Source organism: Otolemur garnettii, unplaced genomic scaffold (genome assembly GCF_000181295.1).
Source record: "Otolemur garnettii isolate 467f Iridium unplaced genomic scaffold, OtoGar3 scaffold00087, whole genome shotgun sequence".
Lineage (NCBI taxonomy): Eukaryota > Metazoa > Chordata > Mammalia > Primates > Galagidae > Otolemur > Otolemur garnettii.
The window spans coordinates 7,548,705-7,558,658 of record NW_003852482.1 but is presented as its reverse complement, the minus strand read 5'-3'; the positions used below and the strand labels follow the sequence as shown (position 1 = coordinate 7,558,658).

At 48.6% G+C, this 9,954-nt stretch overlaps 1 pseudogene; it reads left to right on the top strand.

The window, feature by feature from the left end:
- Nucleotides 1-9,424: 9,424 nt before the first annotated feature.
- LOC100942407 overlaps nt 9,425-9,954 on the top strand; it is an 8,139-nt pseudogene continuing 7,609 nt past the window's right edge.

Here is a 9,954-nt window from a genome sequence, read left to right as displayed (position 1 = left end):
AAAAAAAGGGGGTGGGCTTTTCTTCATTGTTGCATTAGGAAGGGGGTTGGGAACTTCTCGCCCCTTCTCTCCAGCCCCTGCATCCCTCAGGATGGTAAGGTGTGCTGTTTGTGTGTTTGATAGCTGTCATGGGCCAGCCTGAGAACCTCAGCACGTGTTCATGACGCTGTCCCAGGGAGAACTGCTACAAGCAGACATTCAGAGCCCACCCTGATGGTCATGGGGCTGGCACAGCCTGGACTCTGATTCAGGTGTGTGTCACTTTGCTGTCGCTTTGGCCACTGCCTTCCACCCTCAACCAGGAGATGCTCTGTGCAACGTCCACAAACAAAGATCCTCATTCTTTGACTAGAATGATAAATAACTCCACCTAAGTTAGACTGGCTTTACCCACCCAATCAACCTAGTTTAGAGTTGTGCTTCTCAACATTTGGGGGAGATGGGCACAGTACATTTTTTTTTTCTGAGACAAAGTCTTACTGTGTCCCCTCTTAGAGTGCTGTGGCACCATAGCTCACAGCAACCTCAAACTTTTGGGCTCAAGCAAAGCTCTTTCTTGCCTCAGCTTCCCTAGTAGCTGGGACTACAGGCACCTGGCTAGTTTTAGAGACAGACTCTGGCTCTTGCTCAGGCTGGTCTCAAACTCCTGGGCTCTAGCAATCCACCTGCCTTGGCCTCCGGGAGTGCTGGGATTACAAGGTGGGGCCACTGCCCCCGGCCTGGCACAGTACCTTCTGATACTCTGTTAAAGCTACAGAATGTACTCCATAAAACACACACACACACACATTTTGCATGTCTTCTCAAAGGTTTAGCAGAAGTTGTGAAATCCATCCACAAGCCCAGGTTTAAATTTTCTGGGCTGAGCTAGATAAAAATTAGAAATAATCCAAAAGTCCACCAGCTGGTGGACTGACAACGCTTGACATTCTTACAGTGGAACATTATTCAGCAATAAAAAGGAGCCAGCTACAGATAAATGCTACAACATAAGTGAACCTCAAACACATTATGCCCTTGGCGGTGCCTGTAGCTCAATGAGTAGGGTGAGGCCACATACACTGAGGCTGGCGGGTTGGAGCCAAGCCCAGGCCAGCTAAACAACAACGACAACTGCAACCAAAAAATAGCCAGGCGTTGTGGCAGGCGCCTGTAGTCTCAGCTACCTGGGAGGCTGAGGCAGGAGAATCATTTAAGCCTAAAAGTTTGAAGTTGCTGTGATGCCATGGCACTCTACCCAGGGTGACATAGTGAAACTCTGTCTCAAAAAAAAAAAAAAAATGCTAGCATTGGGATAGAACATGACTTTTTTATTTTTTTAATTTCAAAGAAATTTATGTTTGAAAGGCCTGGCCCCCTCCAGCTGCACACAGGCCCTCCTGATTTAACATTGTGTGATCTCATCCCTGCCTCATCTTTGCCCTTGAATCCTCACCCCGTATTTGCTCTGCCCCAACTGGGCTGTAAGTCCCTCTGAGGAGAGGTGGTGTCTGCCTTGCTCATAATCCCAGGGCCAGCACAGGGTAGCTGCTGTCTAAATATTTGTCTGAGTGAGGGAAGGAATGAATGATGTCATCTCCCCTTTGGGAAGTGGCAGGATTTCTAGCTCTTCCTCTTTCAACATCTCAAACATCTAGCCACTTTCCTTTCCCAACACTGGGTACCTGGAAAAATCGACACCCTTCCTGAGAGCATTAATTTTGTTCATAGGCCGGGCACAGGGCTCACACCTGTAATCCTAGCACTCAGGAGGCTGAGGTGAGTGGATCGACTGAGCTTAGGAGTTCGAGACCAGCCTGAACAAGATCAAGACCCTGTCTCTACTAAAAATAGCAAAACTAGCCAGGCATCATGACAAGCACCAGTAGTCCTGGCTACGTGGGAAGCTGAAGAAAGAGGACCACTTGAGCCCAAAAGTTTGAGGGTGCTGTGAACTAAGATGATGCCATGGCACTCTACCCGGAACAGCAGAGTGGGACTCTGTCTCAAAAAAAAAAAAAATTTTTTTTTTTTTTTTGTTCACTGTACCGTTGATTCAAAACCTCAACCTTGATCCCAGAATTTCTTACTTTAGAATAGTCTGGGCCTTAAGGTCTGCTGTTTCTACCATTTGTCAAAGCCCTACTATGTGCCAAAGGATTCATGCATGTAATCTTGTGTCATCCTGCAACATTCCTATGGAATAGATCTACTATTCTCCTTACTTTACATAACAGAAAACTGGGGTCCAGAGTTTCCCTGAACCCCTTGTTCATTTGTAACTATATCTTGGATAATTTCGAGGACTAGAAGGTACATTACCAACATCTGTGAATGGTAGGTCCACTTCAACTTGGAGTCCTTTTGTTACCTTGCCGCTGTTTTTCTGCCTTTACCTAACTCTCACTTTCTCAAATTCTGTCTCTGCTTCACTCTTGCAAAAACTAATGCTTCCCAGTGTCAAGTTGCTTGGAGGGATCTCGCATCCTGCCTCAGGTTGCCCGTTTCTAACTCTGTGTTCTGATTCCATCTAGTGGTTAAACTTGGAAGTACATGGGCCTTCCTCAGAGAAGCCCCGGGTAGGACTGAGTTCGGGGAAAATTAATGATTTCTAGCTGTTTTCTGGCAGACAACAATAGCAACACTCCCTAGGTCACCAGAGACCAGATTCTCCAGATTTGTCTAAATAACATGCTTTCCATTTACTCTCCACTCAGATTTAACAGATGTTATACTCTGTAGTTGACCACCTCCCTCTGTTGACCACGGCCTTAAGTTGACCTAATAATTCTCAGAGACCAGACATGCATTACATGTACATATCAGCCCAGGCCTAGTTCCTAATGTTGACCATCTCTGAATGTTGACCAGTTTGTCAGTCTGTCGGGCGGTCAGCTTATAGAGGTTCTACTGTATTTGCTTCAGGCCTTTGTATCTTTTAAAACGAAAGCTTCAAGCCCCATCACTTTGCCCTTCCTTCTCAAAGGTCATCTCTGTGCCTAAGTCGAAGTACCTCGGTCCTTTTGCCTTTTGTTTTCACTTTAATCACACGTCTGTACCCACACAAACCTGTAGCATGCCATGCGTTTCACTCTGCACACATGTGAGGTGCCGTACAGGTCCTCTTGTGCTTTTGCTTTTTACTGTGACTCCTGAAACCTACACTTACTGATACACTTGTTCACACACATCCATTTTTAGCTTCCATGTAATATTCCATGACAGGACTAAACAATGGTTTGTTTATCCTTTCCCCTAGTGATGGGAAATTAGGTTTGATTTCAATGTTCAATGTTATAAATAGCTCTATAATAAACATCCTTGAACCTGTCTCCTTGTGTAGAGGTATGGGTTCCTAGAGGCCAGGGCTCTGTGCCCTCCTTGGCATGAAGGTTACAGGTGGGCCTGAGGCAGGCAGAGCTGTGGGCCAGTGAGCAACGCCAGCCTCCTCTAGCCCCGGTGAGTTGTACTAACCCTTCCATTCTGTATGTGTGCCATAACATAAGAAAGACTTGAAGAGGGGAACTTCTGGGCTGCAGGGCACGCACATCTTCATTTCACCAGATATTGCCAAACTGATCTTGTCTTTCACCCTCTTTAACTGACTGCAGGGGCTCTTCCACCCTAACTCTCACACCAAGTTGGGAGACTGACATTTCCCAGTCCTTGGGACTGAAGAGCCTCTGACCATCTATTCATTTCATAAATATCTGCTGGCATCTGCTGTGCCACAGGTAATAAAGTTCTTTGTTTCTGACTCAGGAGGCTTGTGTCTTTGCCAGCTACTGTGAGACTGGAACGCTAACCTGTGGGCTTGCAAGCAGGACAAAATCTCAAACCACTCCCAGTTACTGACAAGACACGTCCCTTTTTCTGCCATGTCCAAGATCACTATGGCTTCTTGTGAGGGGCTCACAGCCTGAGAGAGAGGAGAGAGACACTTTGGCACTGCACCTGGATTTTTTTCTTGTTGGCATTCATTACCACTTAATTGGCCATAGTGGTGCAATTGTTCCTTTGTTCATTGTCTATCCACCACACCACAGTGAGAAGAGGATAGGAGTCCCTGACTGGGCTTGTTCACACTTACATGGTTCCTGGCACATTGATTGGTGCTCAAAGAACAGTAGTTGAATGAATGAATGAATGCATGCATGCATGCATGAACAAACTAAGGACTAAGCAGGATTGTTTTGCAAACCAAGAGTCACTTGGCAAGCACAGAGACTTTATACTGGGGAGAGCAGGAGGTAAGAGGGTTTGGTCTGTACCTTCTGAGCATCAGTGGCCATCTCCCTGTTGCCTGCACTGATGGGAGAAGGGGAGTCTGGCACACAGAAGCCAGTCCACGTGGGGGGATACACATTAGGTTCCCTCTGCAGGAACCGCTCTGTACTCATTCATGTAGTGGCAACGGGGCAGCCACATTCATTCTGTGTGGTGCTGCTCCCACCCCTGGTCACAGATGACCAGATCGGTGGGGTGCCAGACCCAAGCTGGGCCAACCAAATCCCTTCCCTGGGACTTTGGAATTGGATTGTTGGGGTGGGGGAGAAGACAGTGAGTGATCTTTCCAGACAGAGTTTCATGCTGCTGCTCAGCTTCCTGGAAGAAGAACTTGCTGATATGCAGAAAATGGGGCAGATCCACAGAAAGATGATAATGGGGGGAGGCAAGGAGAGGGGTCTCTGGTCCTGGATCAAGCCCTTCCTGGTCCCCCAGCACCTGGGTACTGTGAGACTCCCATGGGCCTCAGAAGCCAGTTCCCTTTCTCTCTTTTTTCTTTTCTTCTTTGTCACCGTCAGTAGTGTGCTGTGGCATCATAGCTCACAGCAACCTCCAGCTCTTGGGCTTAGGCGATTCTCTTGCCTCAGGCTCCTGAGTAGCTGGGACTATAAGTGCCCACCATCAGTTCCATTTTTCTGCTTAATCCAGCTCATTTACTTGACACCTAAAGTTGCTGTGGCAGAAATCCATTAACCTCCTTCTCCGATCTTGGATTTGGACTTTGGCAGTATGTGATCAATTTGGTTGGCAGATTTCCTTTCCCCGTTGTGTTTTTCTTGTTGAGTGGGCTAACAGCCCTTGAGTTCATACCCCCCTGGGAGGTCAAAGGGTCTCCCTAAGTGGAGAAGCACCCAGCTTTGGGCTAACCATGTTCTGTAGAGAATTCACAAGTGAACAATCAGGTCTCGACTAAAAATGGACAGCGGCCAAAATCACCTCAGCCTGTGGTGGTGTGGCTGGGTTTCAGATCAGGCATTCCCAAGCCCGGCTCTTGGCCATCAGTTTGTGATTGGTTTGGGGCTGGAAGTGGCACTTGACCAGGGAAGAGGAGAGGGAGGTCAGAGTGGGGTGTGTGTGCCCAAGAACAGGAAACGTGCTCAGGAGGCTGTTATTCAGCAGCTGCGGTGTGGCAATATCCTCCGGGTGCATTTTGACAATATCGCATTCATAAAGAATTCTCTGTGGGGCAGGGGCTCAGTCTCTGATGAGGCTGGTAGAACTTGGAGGAAGGAAGCTTGGGGGGATCACAAAGTGGGGGAATGTTTCCTGGTACCTCTCTAGGGATTTGTCCCTCTTCCCCCAGCCCCTGACCAGAGGGGCTCCCTTGGGGTGGCACCAAGTCCTTCTGATTCACCGTGGAATCTCAGTGCCTGATGTGGAGGAAGCCCTCAGCCACTTAGGAGATGGGTGAGTGCATTTCCAACAAGAGTAGAACAGGCAATAGAGGTCCAGGGCTCAAGGAGAGAACTCTCTAGAAGTGCCTCTCACACCAACCCTCCCCCAATTACCTCCAGGTTCTCCCCATACCCTTCATGTCTGTCCTACACCACGACCACTTGCTTACTGGTCTATTCTGCCCAAGCCCTCTGCTGAGGAGCCCTCCACACTCATCACCCCAGTGACCCTCAGAAAGTTCCACAAGGCAGGACTCCTGTAACAACCATTTTACAGGTGAGGAAACTGAGGCACGGAGAGGTTGGCAAGATAGGGCCTCACACGGGCCAAGCGTCCTTCCCAGCTTCACTGCTTTCTGCTCATGTGAAGCTCATCACCTCTGCCAGTGAGATGCAATTCCTGCTGCTACTGCCTCACAGGCTGCTTTAGAATTAAAGGAGAGAATGACTGTCCTGCACCCAGAACCTGGCTCCCAGCAGACACTTAATAAATAAGATAGAAGAACATACGGTAATAGTGATTTTAATATATGTATTAGTATAGAAAAAGCAGAAAAGTAATCTAAGGTGACAGAAAGAAGATTGGTGAGAGGGGAGATGAGAGGAAATGACGGCAAAAGGACTCTTTGGGGGTTGTGCTCACTATTTCATGTGTAAAGATGCTTTTGTAGGTATATATACATGTCACACTAATCAAATTGTACACTTCAAATACGTGCAGTTTGTTTATGATAATTACACCTCAACAAAGCTGCCTGAAAACACAAGTGGTATTCTATAATCATGAAAATGTCATAGGCCTGGTGAAGTGGCTCATGCCTATAATCCCAGCAGTCTGAAAGGTCGAGGAGCGAGGATCGCTTGAGCTCAGGTGTTTGAGACTAGCCTGGGAGAGCAAGACCCCGTCTCTACTAAAACTAGAAAAATTAGCTGCACATCGTGGCAGGTGCCTATAGTCCCAGCTACTCGGGAGGCAGAGGTAGGAGCTGTGAGCGAGGCTCATTCTATCCTAGGCAACAGAGGGAGATTTGTCAAGAAAAACAAAGACTGCATAGAAATAAACTGTGAATTCTTGAACCACAGCAAACATGAAGAAAAGGAGAACTCCAAATCCATGTAACCCAGGAGGGCTCCTTTGAGTAATACAAACACTGAAATTCAGATGAGGATAAGCATAATGTAAACAGCTGACATATTAATAATCTAGGCTTTTGAGATTTTTCTAAGTCATTTTTTTGGAACTACCCAAAGGTTACAGATAATGACAGAATTGGGATTTGAACTGAGTCTTCAGTCCTGCAGCTCTCCAGCACCCCTTTGAGTCTCCTTGGTGTGAGCACATGATGTCCCCTGGCCCTGGGCAGTTTCCCAGTCCACCAGCACCACGACACTCCTCCTCCCAACGCCCAGGGCTCCTTGGGAGACAGGTGTGGCCAGGGGCGCTGTCTCTGGTCCTGAAAGTCTGAGTCGGCTGTGAAACCGAAGTGCAGAGCCCTACCCCCAGCCAAATTACTCCTCCAAGCCTATCCTGGCTCCTCTTTCAATTCATGGTGGCCCAGAGGAGTCCAGCCAGTAGTTTTGAACATTTCGGATCATCAGTTGAACCCTGTAGGCTGTGTTCCAAGACAGCGGTGATCGATAAAAGGGAGGGAAAGCGGGTAGTCTGAGGGAGGCGCTGGCCTTCCAGCCACAGTGGCAGACAGCAGCCACCGTGGGCTCACACAACTTATGAAAACAAAATGTACCGTCTTGATATAGAATATAGACCTAAATACCCAGAATCAGCACCGTTGGTAAGATTTGTAACAGAAAACAATATGGAGTTGTTCTAATTAGTAGTGAACCCAACAGCCAAATGGTGCCAGCAAGATACCAGAATTCACATAACTTCAGCTGAAAGAGCTGTAGCACTCTTCTTGATGGCTCAAGAAGAGATGACAGTCCCTCAGCTGTCTGGGGACAGTCTTAACAACAGTTAATCAAAAAGAAAAACCACAGGCCCTTCCCTCCACTCAATGCAAGGGCAATTTGTCCTAAGATACTACAAGTGATACTAATTTTTGTCAATTTGAAATACATGTCATTTTATTTTAAAAAGTTAACTTCTTAAAAAGCAGGTGAATGGGGCCCAGGCTCCTCCCCTAGAGCAGGGGAGTCAAAGTCGTTGTGCCGTGGGGGAGGGGCAGGTGGTGTGCTTCAGGGCGCACCGGCCACCCAAAGAGCGCTGTGCGTCTTCTCACCCTCCATGGATTTCAGTGGCAAATTTGGGATAAGTTATCAAACGACAAATCAGGAAATAGTCATACTTTCAAGGAAACAAAACATTATATAAGCATGTAGAGCCACACAAGCTGGGGACGGGGCAGGGACCCACTCACAATCCCCCAGCCTGTGGCTAGCTGACCCGAGGTCCACCTGACCCAGGTTGGCCCAATCAGACCCTCTCTCCACCAAGCTGAAACTGGACCCAGGCACACAGGTGGGTGAAGTTGTCAAACCTGATCTTCCCATGAGCAGGGGACCTTGCAGTGCCCAAGCAACAAGGTCCCCAAGCTTCTGTCACTGAGTCCTACATACAGCTACCCCTGGGGCTCTGCCCCTCCCCAAATGTGGTCAGTCAGCATGTTTTACATTTTCATGAGTTAACCTGTGTTCCTCTAACAAGTCCAAGTCAGGGTCAGCTTGGAACAAAAGAACCTCAGCTGACAGCACAGCTAGGAACCAAGCAGGCAGGGGTGAGTAACAGATGCTGAGGAGGATGTGGGGCTGCAGAATCCATCACTGGGCTGCTGTGGAGAAAATTGCAGGGAGTCACTCCCCTACTCCAGGGTAGGGGCCACTGCAGCTGAAGTGACAAAGCAGCTAAGCAAATACCCCTGGGGACATGTGGGCATGAGGGGTCAGCTCTAGGGGCCTGGGGCCAGTACAAAGAGGGATAAGAGAGGCTAAGGCCCCTCCCCCACCGACCGCCAGGGTTGGGCAGTGGTTGCCATGGGGAGAAACTGAAAGCCACTGAAGGGCACGGTGGCTCCCACCTGTGATCGCAGCACTTGGGTGGCCGAGGCGGGTGGATAGGCTGAGCTCACAGGTTTGAGACCAGACTGAGCCAGAGCGAGACCTCCTCTCTAAAAACAGCTGGGTGTTCTGGCGGGCTCCAAGAATTCTAGCTACTTGGGTAGCTGAGGCAAGAGGATCACTTAAGCCCAGGAGTTGGAGGTTGCTGTGAGCTATGACGCCATGACACTCTATCTAGGGTAACATAGTGTTTTCAAAAAAGAAAAAAAAAAGCCACTGAAAGGTATGTGCAAACCATCTTGCCTAACAGAGTCCAGGCCTTTCTGTGAAGAGTTCTCTGGAAAAATCTACCTCATTCAAAAGGCTGAGACCTCTGGCAAACAAGTATTTCAGAGATTGATCCTATAGGTGCTGAACTACATCAGGATTTAATCCATTTTCCAGGTCCTTGCTAGAGAGAAAGCAGGATGTGGAACCCTGGATGAAGGCTGTCCTTGGCCCTGGAGGACACGGCAGACCCAGAACTCTGTGAGCTCAGTCACATCCTGCCACGGTGCCTTCCCACGGAGCAAAGTTCTCAACTCACCTCCTACCCTGTGCCCAGGCCCCATCTCTCTGGATCCCAGCTTCAGCATGTCCCTGGTGCAGGGAAATGTGGGACCTGAGTAGGAAAGAGGCATCACCTCCAGAAGCAACCATGGGAACCCACTATTTTGCATGATCAGAAAATGCCAGCAGATGCGACAGCTATGGATTCTGAAGGTTATTACCTGACCAAGGAGGGCAGGTGGGATTGAGGGGTGTGGGGACACACATGTAGGGGCCAGCTAGGGGGACTGGCAGCCTGCAGCCAGGCAGGTTTCACCCTGATTAATGCACACCTGGGCCAAACACTGACCCTGTCCCAGAGCATCAAAGGACTCTTGGCTTAAGTAGGAAGGAGCCTGACACTGTAGGAAGCTGACCCCAGGTGGGCACAGACTGGCCAAGTAGCAACATGAATGGGGCAGGAAGCCCATTTACAGATGTTCAGTCCCACCGAATTCCTTCTCCAAACAGAACCACCTGGTCTTTCCCAGGCTTCCTTCTCTGGCTATGGGAAGAAAGGCCAACTTTCAGTCACCAGCCCTGACCCCTACTGGAGAGGAAATGGAATCTGAGGGCATCAGTGAAGCCCTTACCCTGCAGCCACCACACTCAGATGTACTGAGTATTTGTCAAAGTTTTTCTTTTTTTGCATTTTGGGGCACAAAGCAAAAATCAAAGTTTATTTTTTTTT